Source organism: Natator depressus, chromosome 5 (genome assembly GCF_965152275.1).
Source record: "Natator depressus isolate rNatDep1 chromosome 5, rNatDep2.hap1, whole genome shotgun sequence".
In the NCBI taxonomy this organism is placed as follows: Eukaryota; Metazoa; Chordata; order Testudines; family Cheloniidae; genus Natator; species Natator depressus.
This window is the reverse complement of record NC_134238.1, coordinates 120805618-120824551: the sequence shown is the minus strand read 5'-3', so window position 1 is coordinate 120824551 and position 18934 is coordinate 120805618. Positions and strand designations below refer to the sequence as shown.

At 41.7% G+C, this 18934-nt stretch overlaps 1 long non-coding RNA gene across 1 annotated transcript in view; it reads right to left on the bottom strand.

The window, feature by feature from the left end:
• The window catches only part of LOC141987078 (uncharacterized), a 43648-nt gene extending 40361 nt beyond the window's left edge, over positions 1 to 3287 (bottom strand). The window contains exon 1 of the long non-coding RNA XR_012639437.1: positions 3182 to 3287. This is a non-coding gene — a long non-coding RNA (uncharacterized LOC141987078). The remainder of the gene's footprint in view (positions 1 to 3181) is intronic.
• Between the last annotated feature and the right edge of the window lie 15647 nt (positions 3288 to 18934).

Here is an 18934-nt window from a genome sequence, read left to right as displayed (position 1 = left end):
AGATTTCTTTTGGCCCAATCCTCTAATTTGTCTAGGTCCCTCTCTATCCTATCCCTACCCTCCAGCGTATCTAGCTCTCCTCCCAGTTTAGTGTCATCTGCAAACTTGCTGAGGGTGCAATCCACACCATCCTCCAGATCATTAATGACGATATTGAACAAAACCAGCCCCAGGACCGACCCTTGGGGCACTCCACTTGATACTGGCTAGACATGGAGCCATTGATCACTACCCGTTGAGCCCAACAATCTAGCCAGCTTTCTATCCGCCTTATAGTCCATTCATCCAGCCTATACTTCTTTAACTTGCTGGCAAGACTCCTGTGGGAGACTATGTCAAAAGTCAAGGAATAACACGTCCACTGCTTTCCCCTTATCCACAGAGCCAGTTATCTCGTCATAGAAGGCAATTAGATTAGTCAGGCATGACTTGTCCTTGGTGAATCCATGCTGACTGTTCCTGTTCACTTTCCTCTCCTCTAAGTGCTTCAGAATTGCAATTTCAATCATAGCAACAGGTGTTTGGCCAAACTACATCCGATCATTGATCCATCCTGCCTTTTAGCTGTGTATAGGCTAGCCGAATTTTTTGAGCTGGCTTTACTCCAGCTAGCACAGGTAACCACAGCAGTGAAGACAGCACAGTGTGGACTGCAGCCTGGGCTAGCGAGCTGAGTACGTTCCCAGGATCCATGCCAGGTTTTTGAAAACTAATCCTCATGCATCTAGCTAATTGCACAATGCTCTATGTGAGGGAAACATTTTTTTCCTAACACCTGCTGCAATCATTTAATGCCCTGAAGGATGAGATTTGATTATACTCTTATCTTAACATGCAAAACTAGGGATGTTATTAACAGTCATTGTTTTATTTATCCCCCTTTTGCCCATGATCCACGCATGGATGAGATCCACTGCCTGCAGATCTCCTGCCAGCTGCCTCTCTGATCCCCTCCTCTGAGGCCATAGAAGGCACTCAGCTGGGGGAGGAAACAAAGACTGGGCATATCATGGCTCTCTCCAGGCATATTTTCCTCCAGCCTTCTACCAACCCAGGTTTACTCAGGGTGATCAGGTCACGTGTGCTGATCACTGTTTGTCGACATGCAGTATGATGTGGAGCTACACCCGTTTCTTAAGTGAACTGAGCTGTATCCATTTTTAAAGAGGGGGGAGTCTCTTAATTATTGGTAAGCCTGAAGCTAAAGTAAACTCATCAAAAGGAAAAAAGGCACTGATTTTTATGAGGTTTCCAAGAGAGTAAATTCCTCGTTTTCTCTCCTTTTAGACCACCAAAGCAAAGGTCTTTAACATCTATTTTTAGGAGGGGATTAAGCCAGCTAAATCTTTTTTTTTTTTCTCTTTGACACTGTCCTAAATCCAGAGTAATTCTAACAAAGTAAAGAATTTGGCCTGGAAACTTTGTCCAGGAGAGTTGGTCTAAAGAAAGCAAATCAGAAAATGTCTTTATAACCAGATGTTTTCCTTGTCATGACAAGGTAAATTCATTAGAAGGCAGCAACATCAAGTGTTCATGTGGTAAGATCTCTCCAAATTTAAAGAGAGCCATGGTCTATTTGGCTATGAGTTTACCAAATACCCCCTTTCCACTAAAATAAAAGTCTGAGGCCTAATCTATATTTAAAAGTTAGGTCAACATAGCTACAATGCTCAGGGGTGCGAAAAATCCACACTCAAGTGTTGTAACAATGCTGACGTAAGCCCAAGTGTGGATGTAGCTAGGTCAATGGAAGAATGCTTCTGTTGACCTAACTGTCTTTGCTTGGAGAGTTGGACTTCCTGCAGCAAATGAAAAAACTCCTTTTATTGTTGCAGTCTGCGTCTATATTACACACTTACAGAGCAAAGCTACGGCACCACAGCTATGCTGCTATCGTGCCCATAGAGTATACATGGCCTAAGAAAAAAGAAAAATATCCAGGTTGTTTACATCTTCTGTTAAAGTGCATTGTACTTAATTTACACTCATTAATTTGAAGGATGGTCTTGTAGTTAAGACTCTGGATCTGAGTTCAATCCTGGCTCTACCACAGATTTCTTGTTTTACCTTGGGAAAGTCACTTAATCTTCTCTGCCTCAGTTTCCCATCTGTAAAACAGGGATAAACTTTCCTGTCTCCCACTCTCTGTTTTGTCTATTTATGATGTAAACTCATCCTTGGGTCAAAGACTGCCTTGTAATAGGTCTATGTGCAGTGCCCAGCACGCTGAAGCTCATGAAACCTCTGATGCAATACAAATAAAAATATGTTAATCAAGATGTTTTATTATGTCATAAAACTGTACTGAATCTTGAGTTCTATACTTAGAAGAAAAAAAAGAAAACTGAAAGGCTTATTGGTAGCTTATATTGTTTATAGCTAACCTAAGGTGTTACAATTATTTTTACTGACTCTGTTCTCCCTCCTGCCCATGATAGATTATGGGGAAACATTATAAAAAACTGTTTCTATCACAACTTTTATTCCTGTCTGGAAAATATGCATTATGATTTTTAAAAAGGGATTCCTGACTGAAAAGAAAAATGTATTTTCCCTCACCCCCAAATTGTATAAATAAATATACATGCCACTGTGTTGTAAATAATCCAAGAATGGCCCTATGTATCTTTAAACACACTCAACAGAAGATTTGCGTTAGAGACCGTTCTTTGGAATGCTGGTGCTTGAGCCAGGAGCTGATAACAACCCTGGAATTGTTGGGTAGGAAAGGTTCAATTTATTAAGTGTACATAGTCACCATTTTGGATTGGTAAAAGGACAACCTGTCCTCCATCTTGGCATCCCTTCTCCTTCGACTTTTGGTGCCAAAACAAGGAAAAGGCAGGAAAGATAGTTTCTGGTGGCAGTAGAATCTGCCTAGCAACAGAGAACGCATATCAGGGAGTGTCACCCTCTGAGGGGTGCTCTGTGTCTCTGGATGCTGTGAAAGCCGGTCATCGCAGTGAGGCATAGAAGCCCTCCCACAGAATACCAGCCTTGCTATTAGCTAGAGCCCTGAGGGATTAGGACTTAAGGTGAACCAGTAACATCTACCAAGGTTCCCTTAACTTACCTCCACTCACCGGTTCCATCATCGTGTGAGGTAGCGTTCGAATTCAGCATGCAGGATGACGAGATCAAGAATAGAAGACAAAAGACAACATACGGAAGATTTACTTACCTGTCACCGAAGTTCCTGAGGTCCGGTTCCTCTTGTATTCCTGTTCCTGAGACCTGTCTCTGAGATCCTGGTTCCCATCTGTGTTCCTGTTCTGCGGTCCAGTATCTACAAGATATGGTATAGTCCTTCTTGTTTAGTCCTGTGTGCCCCATTGTGTGTAGGGTTTGGGGCTCTGCGGTTCACCCCCATTTACATCATTGGTGTTAACCACTGAGCTGTTATAGTGTTATCTTAGTTTCCAGGGGGTCCTAACCTGTTTTTGTTACTCTTAATAAATACTACCTGACTGTTTGCAACCTCAGTCTGCCTTTGTCTTGACTACACAATTACCAATGATAGATGCAGAGGGGGTAGAACACTGCAGATAGCCCATCTTCTGTACAGTAAAGCCTAGTTCCAACTATCTTGGGCTAACAGAATGAGTCCACATCCTAACTGTGAGCTATGAATCAGTGTCTTGTAAACTACTGTATACAGGTGAAAAAGCACTGTTTTGTCTTTACAAGGAACTCCAGCTATGGTGAAAAATCACTAAGGCTCCAAAAGAAACACACATTCCCTTGGCTGTCCTTTGCTGGAAAAAGTAGAATACAAAAACAGTTAGAAACCTCTCTTTCAGTACCTACTTTCACAGGCACAAAACACTGTTTAAAAGCCCCCCCGTTACCACCCTCAATGTAAACATGAATATATTACAGAGGGGAGGTGAATTAATGCACAAAGATATTTCACTTCCCTGTGCTCGTGCACGCCCTCACAAAGTAATCTATTCCTAAGTATTTCTTGCTCTCCAGTAACTTTGCCTAGGAATATTATACTCCCCATGTAAAATTCCCTTCGGAAGCACTCCCCCCTGTATGCTTTTGGCCCGATGCAGTTTCCTGCTCTTAGTTTCAGAAGGAAAAACAACAACAACTTCCTGTCTGCTTGCCACATTTCCATACCCCCAAAAATACACATGTTCAAAATGCACCATCAAAATTATGGGCCAAATCCTCAGCTCAATCTGTGTTTTGCACTATCTGACGAACTGGTCCTATCTTGTCTTTGTGTTGTTCTTTCCTTCCTGCCTACCATTTTGATGCTTCCGCCCATATTCTAGCCACTACCATGTGCACCTGCTGCTGTGTCCACTGAATTCTTGCCACCCGCTGGTCAATGGGCTACTGCTGCTCCTGTGTCCATTTTAGTTTCTTATCAACACTAAGGTGACTACTTTGTAGTCCAAAAATGCAAAGGGGAGGCCGTGATGCCTAATGACTAGATCATCATACGCTGACTCAAACCTGGGTTCTATTCCTAGTAAGGCTGTCAAGCGATTAAAAACTTTAATCATGATTAATCGCGCGATTGAAGAAATTGATCATGATTAATCGCTCTGTTAAACAATAATAGAATACCATTTATTTAAATATTTTGGATATTTTCTACATTTTCAAATATTTTATTTCAATTACAACACAGAAGTGTACAGTGCTCACTTTATATTTATTTTTCATTACAACTATTTGCATTGTAAAAAAGAAACAAAAGAAACAGTATTTTTCAATTCACCTAATACAAGTACTGTAGTGCAATCTGTTTATCATGAAAATTTAACTTACTAATGTTGAGTTATGTACAAAAACTAACTGCACTCAAAAATAAAACAAAGTTCACTCAATCCTACTTCTTGTTCAGCCAGTCGCTTAGACAAACAAGTTTGTTCACATTTGTAGGAGATAATGCTGCCCGCTTCTTGTTTACAATGTCACCTGAAAATGAGAACAGGCATTTGGCATGGCACTTTTGTAGCTGGCGTCGCAAGATATTTATATTCCAGATGTGCTAAAGATTCATATGTCCCTTCATGCTTCGCCCGCCATTCCAGAGGACATGCTTCCATGCTGATGACGGGTTCTGCTCGATAATGATCCAAAGCAGTGCGGACTGACCCACGTTCATTTTCATCTTCTGAGTCAGATGCCACCAAGAAGGTTGATTTTCTTTTTTGGTGGTTCAGGTTCTGTAGTTTCCACATCACACTGTTCTTTTAAGACTTCTGAAAACATGCTCTACACCTTGTCCCTCTCAGATTTTGGAAAGGACTTCAGATTCTTAAACCTTGGGTCAAGTGCTGTAGCTACTTCTTGAAATTTCACATTGGTACCTTCTTTGCGTTTTGTCAAATCTGCAGAGAAAGGGTTCTTAAAATGAACAATATGTACTGGGTCCTCATCTGAGATTGCCATAACTTGAAATATATGGCAGAATGCAGGTAAAACAGAGCTGGAGACATACAATTCTCCCCAGAGGAGTTCAGTCACAAATTCAGTTAATGCATTCTTTTTTTTAATGAGCATCATTGGCACGGAAGCATGTCCTCTGGAATGGTGGCCAAAGCATGAAAGGGTATACGAATGTTTAGCATACCTGGTACATAAATACCTAGCAATGCCGTGGTGCCATGCAAACACCTGTTTCATTTTCAGGTGATGTTGTAAATAAGAAGCGGGCAGCATTATCTCCTGCAAATTAGGGGGAGGGATAGCTCAGTGGTTTGAGCATTGGCCTGCTAAACCCAGGCTTGTGAGTTCAATCCTTGAGGGGGCCATTTAGGGATCTGGGGCAAAAATTGGGGATTGGTCCTGCTTTGAGCAGGGGGTTGAACTAGATGACCTCCTGAGGTCACTTCCAACCCTGATATTCTATGAAATGTAAACAAACTTGTTTGTCTTCATGATTGGCTGAACAAGAAGTAGGACTGAGTGGACTTCTAGGCACTGAAGTTTTACATTTTGTTTTTGAGTGCAGTTATGTAACAAAAAATCTACATTTGTAAGTTGCACTTTCATGATAAAGAGATTACTCTACAATACTTGTATGAGGTTAATTGAAAAATATTATTTCTTTTGTTTATCAATTTTACAGTGCAAATATTTGTAATAAAAATAATATAAAGTGAGCACTATACACTTTGTATTCTGTGTTGTAAATTGAAATAAAATATTTGAAAATGTAGAAAAACATCCAAAATATTTAATAAATTTCAATTGGTATTCTATTGTTTAACAATGCGATTAAAACTGAGATTAATCGTGATTAATTTTTTGAGTTAATTGCATGAGTTAACTGCGATTAATTGACAACCCTAATTCCTAGCTCTGCCACGGATTTGTTATGTGATGTGGACAGGTCATTTCAGTGCCCTGTGCCTCAGTTTCCCCATTTGTAAAATGGAGATGATATTGAACTCACTTGGAAAGGGCTTTGAGATCTTCTGATGAAAAGTGCTGTATTAGAAGTGGGTGTGATGGTGTTAATTTGTATTTTGGTAGTTTATGTATTAGCAGTTTGTTTCCCTTACATTTTTATTCCTGTCTGAACAATCGTTTCAGTTGTTTGGATGAATTCCAAACAAGAGAATGTGTCTGCTACATTTTTCTTTCATACAAGATTCCAGACAAAGTCACACTGCTGAGAAGACTATTGCTTGTGGGACATCCATCCATCCTTCTTCTTTTTTGACATTTTATTGCTATTGCCACAAAATCTCTGCACTTGGAATAAGTTCTGAACTCCATTTCCCATCCAGCTCTCTCACTTTCCACATGCACCAAGAAGGTATAAATCCTTCCCACTATATTTGTATTTTTTTTAAAAAAATACATAACCATAAAAAGAATAAAATTAAGGATGAGAGGGGGAAAATAGCCAAAGATCTCAAACCATCCAGTCCAACTGAGAAACAAATTAACAACAAAACTTCAACATATCTGCTTACCACAAGTGTGAGGGGTACTCCTTGTAAAATTTTCTCCTATTCAGATCACAATCCAAGCTTTAGTGTTTCATCTGCAACAAAGATGGCAAAATACATTTAATTTGTTCATTTGCTAAGAATCCCTGTCTTTTTAAGAATGAACCCAGTTTTGACCCCAAATCGTAGGAATGGAATGCAGAGGTGAATGCTTGTTTAAATTCCTGTGTATCCCGTTCGTGCTGTAACACCAAGACTACCTACAGTTGACCTTATTTACCCTGTCCAACACCACACGAATAAGGAGACACTAAAAATTAAAAACAAAGAACAGATAATTAAACTGGGACTCAGAAAACATGCGTTCATTTCCTCGCTCTGCCAGTGGCCTGCGGAGTGACCTGGGACAGGTCATAGCCCCTTCCTGTGCCTCAGTTTCCCCATTTGTCAAATGTTAATAATGATACTGGCCTCCTTTGTAAAGTGCATGGAGATCTGCAGATGAAAAGTAATATGTAAGAGCTGGGTGGTCCAGTGATCTGTTCCAGTATTCCCACGTTGACAAAAATAGTCAAGTGCAATTCAGGGCCCCACAAGAAAACTTCAACTGGGAGAAAGAAAATTCTCCATACTTCTGGTTGTGCTTGATTTCATCCATTGTAATACAACAGTCTGCCAGTAAATAGATGCAGTTGACACATGGAAGTATTATCATTCTGATTCTCCATGGCTCGCATTGTTTTAATTGGATTAAATTCCAGTTTATTTAAGAAATAAAAACATAGCATTGACTCCCTGATTCTGTCATCTGGGGCAAAAAAAAAAATTCTTTGCAACCTGGTGTGCACTATATCATGTTTGCTCACACAGACTTTATTAGGATTATGTTTATGATGACCTATGCTAGGACCAAACAACTAATTCAGCTATCTGAAAGAAAACTGGCAGTAGCTTTATCTAAAGTAAGTTACCTAATGGCCATGAAATTGCTTTAAATGCATCCAGTGTGCTGAAAATGTCAGATAAATGGCAGACACGGTCCACAATGCAGATATGTTAACAAGCTTTGTGCTTTCTGCCTTCTTTTCATCTGTGACCACATTAAACATTTGACCAGCCTTTAAGGTCGTATTGTGTGAGTAAAATATGCAGATAGATATTCTTAGAGAATTTTAAAATCATGTAATGACTGTACAAGCCATTCAAACGCTGTCGGCTCCGTTCCTTATAAAAAAACACGTATGACGACATAATCAAGAATTTTAGGCTACAAATCTTTCTAAAAGCTTTTCAAAACATTGGCTTAATTGGCTTGCTGGTTCACATTACAGTGACTATTCAGGTCTAGGTATAACCCAAAGGTGAAATCGGGGGTGGGAATGGGGAAAAATGTAAGTGGTGGGATTATCTTGAACTCCACTCACAGCCAAAGCGCCATCCACTCTGGAGGAAGAAATGAGGTCAAACTTCGGAGCACATTGTGCAGTTCTGCATAATACAATTGCCCCGCTTCTTTTCTGCATACTTCCATCAACAGCCAACAATGCAGATATTTACGTTATCATTGTGCTTCAGAATCACCCAGCTGAGCATGCCCCTCGAAGCTGTTAAGTTTGGGCTGTTTGCAGATTCAGGCAGACATCAGTGTATCAGTTATTATTGTTGTATTACAGTAGTGCCTAGGGGGCCCAGTCATGGATCAGGACCCCTTTGTGCTAGGCACTGTAAAAACCCCGAACAAAAAGTTGGCCCCTCCCCCAACAAGATTTTAATCTAAGTATCAGACAAGAGACAACAGAAAGATGGAGGAGTAAAAGGAAAAAAGGAGACAATATTGGTCAGCATGATAGGCAGTGGTCTCAGCACACCAGTTGCCTAACAGTTTGAAGGTTATCTTCACAACCATAAGAACTCGAGACTTTCTTTTTTATAAAAACAAACTCTTACATTTTTGGACTCAAGATAGCTAGAAGGCATGGCTGCTTTCTGATGCATGCTGGGACAACTATTGAGGACTTCAATAGCTCCGACATAGGTGAGAGGTTTTTTGCAGGAGTGGTGGGTGAAATTCTGTGGCCTGCGTTGTGCAGGAGGTCAGACTAGATGATCATAATGGTCCCTTCTGACCTAAATATCTATGAATCTATGACTCTGAAAGTTTGCCCCCTACTTAAAATTAATTTGGAAAAATCACATAAGGTGAAGTCAACCACATGAAGATCAATAAAGACAAGTGCAAAGTTCTACATTTAGGAAGGAAAAATCAAATGAAATGGGGAATAACTGGCTAGGTGGTAGTACTGTAGAAAAAGATCTGGGGATTATAGGGTATCAACAAATTGAACATAAGCTAACAATGTGATGCTGCTGTGAAAAAAAGACAAATGTCATTTTAAGATGTTTTCACAGAAGTGTCACAGGTAAGGCACAGGAGCTAATTAGTCTACTCTAATTGGCATGGGTGAGGCTTCCAGATGTACTACAGTGTCCAGTATGGGGCACTTTAAGAAAGAAGTGGACAAATTGGAGAGAGTCCAGAGAAAAGCAGCAAAAATTATAAGAGGTTTAGAAAACATGACCTATGAGCAAAATTTGAAAGAATTGGGCCTGCTTAGTCTAGAGAAGAGAAGAATGAGGCAGGGCATGATAACAGTCTTCCACTATGTTAAGTGCTGTTATAACGAGGATGGTGATCAATTGTTCTCCATGTCCACCAGGAGTCGGACAAGAAGTGATCAGTCTGCAGCAAGGGAAATCGAGGTTAGATATTAGGACACAATTTCTAATTATAAGGATAGTTAAGCACTGGAACCAGTTTCCTACAGAGGTTGTGGAATCCCTGTCATTGGAGATTTTAAAGAACAGGTTGGAGAAACCCCAGCACAGGCAGATGGGCTAGATGATCTCATGTGGTCCCTTCCAGCCCTACATTTCTGAGTCTATCGAATAAGATGAGGATCAGTTAGTTGCTAGGTCACTGCGGGGTTTTCTGTGCATTGTAATGAATACAGATATTTTAAAAACACTAACCAATTAATCATTGCAACACCTTTGAGCAATGGGTAAGTAGATATTATTATCCCTGTATTACAGATTTGGAAACTAAGGAAGGAAGGAAGGTGAATTAATGTTCAAACTGGCCTCCAAATATGAGTGCCCAACTTTAAATAGCCTTTCATTGTTGAGCATCCACAGCTTTCTCTTACTTCAGTTGGAGCTGTTTGGTTCCCAGTATTTCTGGAAATCAGATCCTACATGAATTGGTCTGGATAAAATGAAATAACCCTTCCCCAACCAACCTGGGTGCAAAACAAATATTTTTAAGGTATTTAAGTAAATAGAGCTCTTTAGTTTTAGCCCAGCTTTACAAGCTGAAGAGATTCAGTTGAACACCAAGTTTTCAGAAGCGCTAAGATTTCATTTAGGCATCTAAATGGACAGATTTTCCGATGTGCCAAGACCCAGCAGCTCTTATGGTTCTCCTTCAGGAGTGGCTACTTCATTTAAGAGCCTAAATGGGAGCAGAGCCCTTTTGAAAATCTGCCTACCAAACTTCAGGGTGCTTACCCCAGCCAAACCTGATATGTGACCTGCTCGAGAATTCGATCACCACCAGGAGTCATGTCAGAAACTGGCATTTATCAGGTGTTACCAAATCAGCATTTCTGATTTTAAAGCCTTTAAAACAGTATAGTCTAGTGCTTAGAGGAGTAGGCCTGGAAGTCAGGATGCCTGTTTTCTTGCAGTAGTTGTGTGATCCTTGGCTATTTTTATTAATTATTAATTATTATTATTATTATTATTATACTATTGTGGTGTTTTCCATCCAAAGACCTCAAAGTATTTTAAAACTGTCAATTAATGAAACACCCCAACATCCCAGTAGCTCGGTAGAAAACTAAAGTTAGACCCAATTTGCAGATCTACAAACTGCAGCACAAAGAAATGAAGGGACTTGCCTTTATTATTTCAACAGGTGTAAGTATTTACTGGATTGAAATCAGAAATAAGATAGGAATAATTGTCCCAGGACAAGTGTTTTTGCTCAGAAATGAATGGCACATATACCGTATAACCTCAGAGTGACCAACACCAGAGTTATGCACTGACAAGTCAACCACACACCTCATTTGGAACCAGATGTACGCAATCAGGCAGCAGAGATTTAAAAAGGGAAATACTGCACATTTACATTTAGCACAGTACTGTGTTAAATGTAAACTACTAAAAAATAAAGGGAAAGTTTTAAAAAAAGATTAGACAAGGTAAGGAAACAGTTTCCATACTTGTTTAATTTAAATTAAGATGGTAAAAAGCAGCATTTTTCTTCTGCATCGTAAAGTTTTAAAGCTGTATTCAGTCAATGTTTAGTTTTAAACTTTTGAAACAACCACCATAACGTTTTGTTCAGAGTTCGGAACATTTCACAATTACAAACAAGTTCCATTCCCAAGGTGTTCGTAGCTCTGAGGTTCTTCTGTACTTTCTTTTTTTTTTTTTAGAACCTCTAGCATAGCTTTAGAGAATATGTAATGCTGGTTTTAGCCAATGCCACTGGTTACTTCAGGTGTTTGTTTCACACCAGTTTTCCTTAAGCCAGTTGATTTTTAGCATGTATATTCCTTAATAAAAAAAAATCAGTTGACATTATAAAATGTCAGTGCACATCCATGCATCACTGCTCACTTCTTCTGACCAGCTCTCCTCTTCACATATCAGCCATGTGAACGCATTTATTTCCATTTCTTGAGTATCTTTAAAAATAAAGCTTTGTTTGTCTCCTCTTCTTAAAAATGTCATAATCCATGCAATAGGCCAAATTGATTACTGATGTAGCTCCATGAAGATCAGGGGAGTTACAACAAGGAGGAATGTGTCTCAATGGGCTACATTCTGCTCTGTGTTAAATCCTGAGTACGTCTGCTGAAGAAAACAGACTTACTCTGGACTTATACCACTGTAAGTGAGAAAAAAGTATGTCCCAATTTGCCTCTACTACCACAGGGATAAGGGAAACCATATGGGATAAAGTAACTACTGACCCAAAATTTCACCCAACACACAAGCCGATCCAAAACTAACAAAGCCACATTAAACGGTTTTGATTCATGTGTCTACTCTGCACTGCCTGGTTTTGGCCAGAACCAAAAGGACAAGGGCTGAACTATTGCATGAAAGTCAGTTTTTAACCGGCACTTAGGAAGGAACAATCAGTTGCACACATACAAAATGGGAAATGACTGTCTAGGAAGAAGTACTGTGGAAAGGGATCTGTGGATCACTGTGGTCATAGTGGACCACATTCTAAGTATGATTCAACAGTGTAACACTGTTGCAAAAAAAGGAAACATCATTCTGTGATGTATTAGCAGGAGTGTTGTAAGCAAGACATGAGAAGTAATTCTTCCGCTCTGCTCCGCTCTGATTAGGCCTCAGCTGGAGTATTGTGTCCAGTTCTGGGTGCCACGTTTCAGGAAAGATGTGGACAAACTGGAGAAAGTCCAGAGAAGAGCCACAAAAATAATTAAAGGTCTATAAAACATGACTTATGAGAGAAGATTGAAAAAACTGGGTTTGTTTAGTCTGCAAAAGAGGAGACTGAGAGGGGATATGATAATAGTGTTCAAGTACATAATTGTTAGAAGGAGGAGGGAGAAAAATTGTTCTTCTTAACATGAGGATAGGACAGGAAGGAATGGGCTTACATTGCAGCAAGGAAGGTTTAGGTTGGACATTAGGAAAAACTTCCCAACTGTCAGGGTGGTTAAGCACTGGAATAAATTGCCTAGGGAGGTTGTGGAATCTCCATCATTAGAGGTTTTTAAGAGCAGGTTAGACAAACACCTGTCAGGGATGGTCTAGATAATACTTAGTCCTATCATGAGTGCAGGGGACTGGACTAGATGACCTCTCAAGGTCCCTTCCTGTCCTATGATTCTATGAAGTACTGTAATCTTTCATGAAAGTCTGTTCTGTGATTCTCAAGCCAGATTTGCAAACTCAAGAGCTTTTGGTAGATCAGATGAGCAAAACTTTGTGAAGTTCTTCTATCACTAGCATTAGCTTTGCCATAGCTCATCTCTAATGCATATTAGCATTGATGCCAAGGAGTTAATGAATTTAATCCAACCATTTGCCCTCATCAATCATCTCTCATGGGCTTTCCTAAAAAGAACAGAATCCACTTTTTTCTCAGTAGTAGCTGTTGCCTTCACTTACTTATGCTATAATTGTTCATGTTTTTGTCTCAACACACCAGCATCAGAGTCTCCCCTCGGTGTTATCCGGGTGACCCCATTGACTTCTCCAAGAACATGACACCTTCACCCTACACCCTGCACATGACACAAATGGCCACAACTCCTTCTTTTTTCAGGAATGAAACAAAAGCTTTTGGCAAACTCCAAGCCAAATGGACACGGTCAAGAGTAATGATAGTCTTGTGTGGTTATGGCATTTTTGCACTGGGATTCAAGTTGTGGCCATGACACAGACTCACAGTGTAAACTTAGGCAAATCATTTACTTTTTTCTCTGCCCCATTTCCCCATCTGTAAACAGGGATAATAAGAATAATGCTTCAATGTTGTGTCAAGCAGTTTTTAATCATCAGAAATTGCTGATTCATCCAAACCAAAACTGCTCGTGGTTCAATGAAACTCTAAATCAGCAAAGATTTCGCAGGTCCAGAATGGAATTTCTGGTTAAAACTAGAGACGGAGAAAGGGAGATCTTCCTACCCCAGAATAGTCAATAGTGTGGTGGTAAGGATGTGGGATACCTAGGCTAAGTTCTTGCTCTCCCTGATTTGGAGCAGAGACTTGCACTCCGGTCTTTCACATCCCAGGTGAGCACTCTAACCACTGTACTATCGACCATTCTGGAGCTCTCACCTTCTGCTTTCCATCCAAGGTTTTGAAAGAGCTCCATTTTGTCCCAGTGAAGAACAGGAAACATTTTCAAACTCTCAAAAATATTCACAGGCTAGGAAAGACATTTCTCTCCCAGCTCTAGTTGGGAGACTAAATCCATTAACGACTGGGAGATGCTCACTCATTGGGCACAGATAAATACATGGGAAAGTATGGGATAAATACATGGGAAACATTATGCCTCAACTTAGGTTTCACAAAACCAAAATGTTACTCCATTAAGGTCAGCAGAGCTACACCAAGGTTTAAATTGGCCCAATATGAAAAGAAAGAAGTATGTTTTTAAAAAAAATCATTTAAGAGTTCATTTATCTCAATTCTCCCCTCCAATGTTGAAAACCCAAACACAACTGTGTTGAACTGTTACATAAGAATTCATAAATCTGAGCCATGGAGAAAGTGAAACTGGCCGGTTTAGTTTTACTATCCAAGCAGAATGATATTTACTGTGCATTAATGATTGCTCATTAATCACTTTTTCTGCTATTCAGCTGCCTCTGTTAGTAACCCAGGTAAAGAATTCTTTTAATATTGGATCTTTGTCAATATTGCTAACTGAAGCCCCCAAAATGGGCACCATCCGGATGGCAGAGACCCTAGCACTCAATTCTGTTAAGCACTACGTCCTTGTCGAACTTCTACAATTACCAATTTCACAGATGAATTTTCTCCAGCTCCGCTCCCTTGTGCCTCTGGCCTATCTCTATACTCAGCAGGCTGTGAGGCCATGATGCTGACCAAGACTAGCATTTGCACCTGGTTTTATCTTTTCACCTCAGAATCCCTTTCTCCTTCACTCTGTAGCTCAGCATGCTGCGAGTGGACAAAAGTATCCATAGACTGGAGCCTTTCATCCACTTTTTCCTTTGTAAGGTACCAGCTGCTTGATATAAGGGGACCGACCAGACACAAATTCTCTCCTTGCAACTCAACCACTTGAGAGCTGTGAAGAGGTTTGTTTCTTAGCCACTGTGCTCACCTTTCTTTGCTGCCGGAGAGCGCATCCTCTTGTAGAGTCCCACGCCGGATTTAGAGGCTCAGTCTGCAGCTTTTCCAAGACTGGGCTCTTGTTCCTCCTGGCTGCTAACTTAGGGTACATCTACACTGCAAATGACAGTCCACAGCAGCAAGTCTCAGAGCCCAGGTCTACAGACTGGGGCTCACGCTACAGTGATAAAAACAGCCGTGTAGACTCTGAAGCTTTGGGAGGGCCGGCGAGCTTCACAGTCCATAAGCGATGCAGGATCAGACCGAGAAAATTTCGTGGCCCACATTCATTGGCACACTGCAGCTGCTTTATCCCACTTCAGTGGCACAAATGAACCATAAATCCACTATAATCCGCCACTTACGTTCTTTCTATGGCTGGCTTGTGTTGCCTGAGTGATGCGAAGCTGCTGGAGCATTGCAGTGTGCCTGGCCCACTCATTACGTGTGTGTAAATAACAACATTCAAAATCTCTGAGTACTGAGCCAACGAGTCCTTTTTAGAAACAGGATTCATTAGGCTAACTTTCCACATCTAATAAAATGTAAGTGGCTTTTCTTTCCATTGCACAAGAGGCACGCCTACCAAAAAGGCACGGGTCAATAATATGGTCTTCCGCATGATAGTACGGAGACTGCAAATATTGCCTCTGAAGAGGAGGATGGCTGTGCAGATGCGGGGGAGGGGAGGGTCACCTCTGCTACACAGTGCTCCCGATTCCATCGCCCTGCAGAAGCCTCTCCACTGTCTGGGCTAAAAGGAGAAGGAAGGAGATGGGCTAAGCGGTAACACGGCACCCTCCAACCTTGTGGGACTTTGGCAGATGAGTCAGTGCTAACCACCCATTTTCCTTCGCAACAATGTGGAATGCCTCCGGCCAGAGAACCCTGAGACAGGTAGCAGCAGTCAAGAGAGCTGATAACAGGCTAGAGGGGGCTGGGAGCCGCTGTAGAGACCGAGCCTTTCCCCACAAATCCCCAGGAACCTGCTGGTGTGGGGAGCCAAAGCCCTGCTCATGCTGAGGAGGCTGGAAAGCATCAAGCCCGGCCCCTCCCAAGGGAAGAATGCAAAGAAACTCCACAGGCACAAAATCGGAGGGGCAGATTTCCCATCGCCCTGCATCTTGCACATTTGCACCAGAGCAAAGTGAAAGCAAACCACTGCTATCCTGATTTAGTAGCACGTTGCAGTCTCATTAACAGCTACACAAAGAGCAGGGCAACAGAGAACTGGGCCCTAAGAGGCCACCAACCTCTATGCAGTAGGAGCCTGACTGAAGTTTGGTGTAAGGGACAATGAAATCCTTGGTGAACAAGTTTGTTACCATTTACATGAGTGCCACTCTTCCTCCTTCCCTCTTTCACTCCCTTCACCACCCAAACAACTACTCTGGTAGCAGGGGACCCTCTAGATAACCCTTTATATACTCAAGACTCTTCAGGGTATCCATATTCTTGCCAGCAAGTTAAAAAAGTATGGATTTGATGAATGGACTATAAGTGGATAGAAAGCTGACTAGATTATCGGGCTCAACGGGTAGTGATCAGAGGCTCGATGTCTAGTTGGCAGCCGGTATCAAGCAGAGTGCCCCAAGGGTCAGTCCTGGGGCCAGTTTTGTTCAACATCTTTATTAATGATCTGGAGGATGGTGTGGATTGCACCCTCAGCAAGTTTGCAGATGACACTAAGCTGGGGGAGAGGTAGATATGCTGGAGGGTGGGGATAGGGTCCAGAGTCACCTAGACAAATTGGAGGATTGGGCCAAAATAAATCTGATGAGGTTCAACAAGGACAAGTGCAGAGTGCTGCACTTAGGATGGAAGACTCCCGTGCACCGCTACAGGCTGGGGACCAACTGGCTCGGCAGCAGTTCTGCAGAAAAGGACCTGGGGATTACAGTGGATGACAAGCTGGATATGAGTCAACAGTGTGTCCTTGTTGCCAAGAAGGCTAATGGCATATTGGGCTGCAATAGTAGGAGCATTGCCAGCAGATCAAGGGAAGTGATTATTCTCCTCTGTTTAGCACTGGTGAGGCCACATCTGGAGTATTGTGTCCAGTTTCGGGCCCCCCGCTACAGAAAGGATGTGGACAAATTGGAAAGAGTCCAGCGGAGGGCAACAAAAATGATTAGGGGGCTGGGGCACATGACTTATGAGGGGAGGCTGAGGGAACTTGGCTTATTTAGTCTGCAGAAGAGAAGAATGGGGGGGATTTGATAGCAGCCTTCAACTACCTGAAGGGGGGTTCCAAAGAGGATGAAGCTAAGATGATTTCGGTGGTGGCAGATGACAGGATAAAGAGCAATGGTCTCATTTTACAGTGGGGGAGGTCTAGGTTGGATATTAAGAAAAACTCTTTCACTAGGAGGGTGGTGAAGCACTGGAATGGGTTACTTGGGGAGGTGGTAGAATCTCCATCCTTAGAGGTTTTTAAGGCCCGGCTTGACCAAGCCCCTGCTGGGATGATTTAGTTGGTGTTGGTCCTGCTTTGAACAGGGGGTTGGACTAGATGACCTCGTGAGATCTCTTCCAACCCTAATATTCTATGATTCTATGAAAACCTACCATTGGTCCGCTGAGTCAGCCTGTTCTTATGGGGGACTTGAGCTTGTTTTGGAAGGTGAAGTTCCCCTTTTAGGATGTTTATACTCCGAGGAATAATGCAGCACATTGACAGATGCAAAACCAGGATGGTAGTGTTTTGCACTCACTTGGTACCGGAGAAAACGCTTGCTGAGGCATCTCTGTAATGCTACCATCTACTAGGGTTCTGCAGCATTGCCATGCAGAGGCTGAGGGTCCAGGGCTGCTTCCATTGAAGTCAATGGAATTATTGTAGATTCCAGGTGAATCTATCCTCTAGTCTGGTTTAACTGCTAGCGAAAGACCAGTGCTGGAAATGAATACCCTAGCCATGGCAACATGTAATACAACTTACAAGCTTTCAGCACTTCACTGGGGTCATTATTTTTCTTGCCTGGGAGCTGCTCGCAGGGTATTCCCACTGAAGGGCTGCCAGCTATGGAATTTTCTCCACAGAGACCATGTTTGCTCGCCTTCGGGGTCCAGAGTAAGGCCAGTAGCTTTTCTCAGGTGACCTCAAGAGGGTTGGTGGGGGAACAGAGGATGGGTTACTTCAGGAAATCTTCTAGCTATTGTTATGGATAGATCCAAAATTTGTACAGGATGGCCCAATTTTTCCACAGTGACTAGTGACTTGGGATGCCTCATTTTCAGGGTTCCCAGCATGAACCACCTTAAAGGGACCTGGCTTTCAGGCAGTGCTCAGTACCTGCCCTCTGACAATCAGCCCCCTTTTCGGCATCTGAAGTTGGGTGCCCACAAATGGAAGCACTAGTGAATCCTTTGAAAAATTGAGTCTTATGTTTTCACTATTAAATTGTGTCCAAATCCCTTCATTCAGAAGGATGGGGCCCTATTTTATGAATCAAAAATAAATATGAAAACAAACAAAGCAATAATGACCTCTGAGCCAGGCACTTCCCACACTGACTTGAAATGACTGGCTGAAATTAAGGACTCTTTCTTACACCTCCACCTCTTTCTTACACCTTCTTACACCCATCATAAGCTGAGGAAAAAACCCGCGACTTCTATTTCAAAGCAAGGGGAACTGTGAGTGAGCATCAGCAGGGTCCATATGAACACTTGGAGTGCAGCATGGTGGATAGTTGCACCCCAGCTTGCCGTGCACTAAATATTTGTGTACACAAGCCCATAATCATTGCCTAGCAGCATTATTTAAATGGGCTTTCAAACTACAAGACAAGGTTAAAAATGAGGAGCAAACTGGTGAGTCATGAGCATTCAGAGAAACAGATGTGGCTGTGTACATTCAAGGTAATCTAGATTATTCTTCGTCAGTTTAATGAAAGGGGCTGGATTGAAGATGAGAGTGGCCATTGAGAAATCCAATGCATTTCCGTTCAATTTAGGATAAATAGGAATTTTAAAAAAGGGTCTATTTTACATGCATCCCATAAATAAAATGAGTGTAGACTGGCCTCTTACAAAAGTATCCCCAGAGCATTTTAGATCTGAGCATTTCCATTCTGGGCCCTGATGCTTCAAT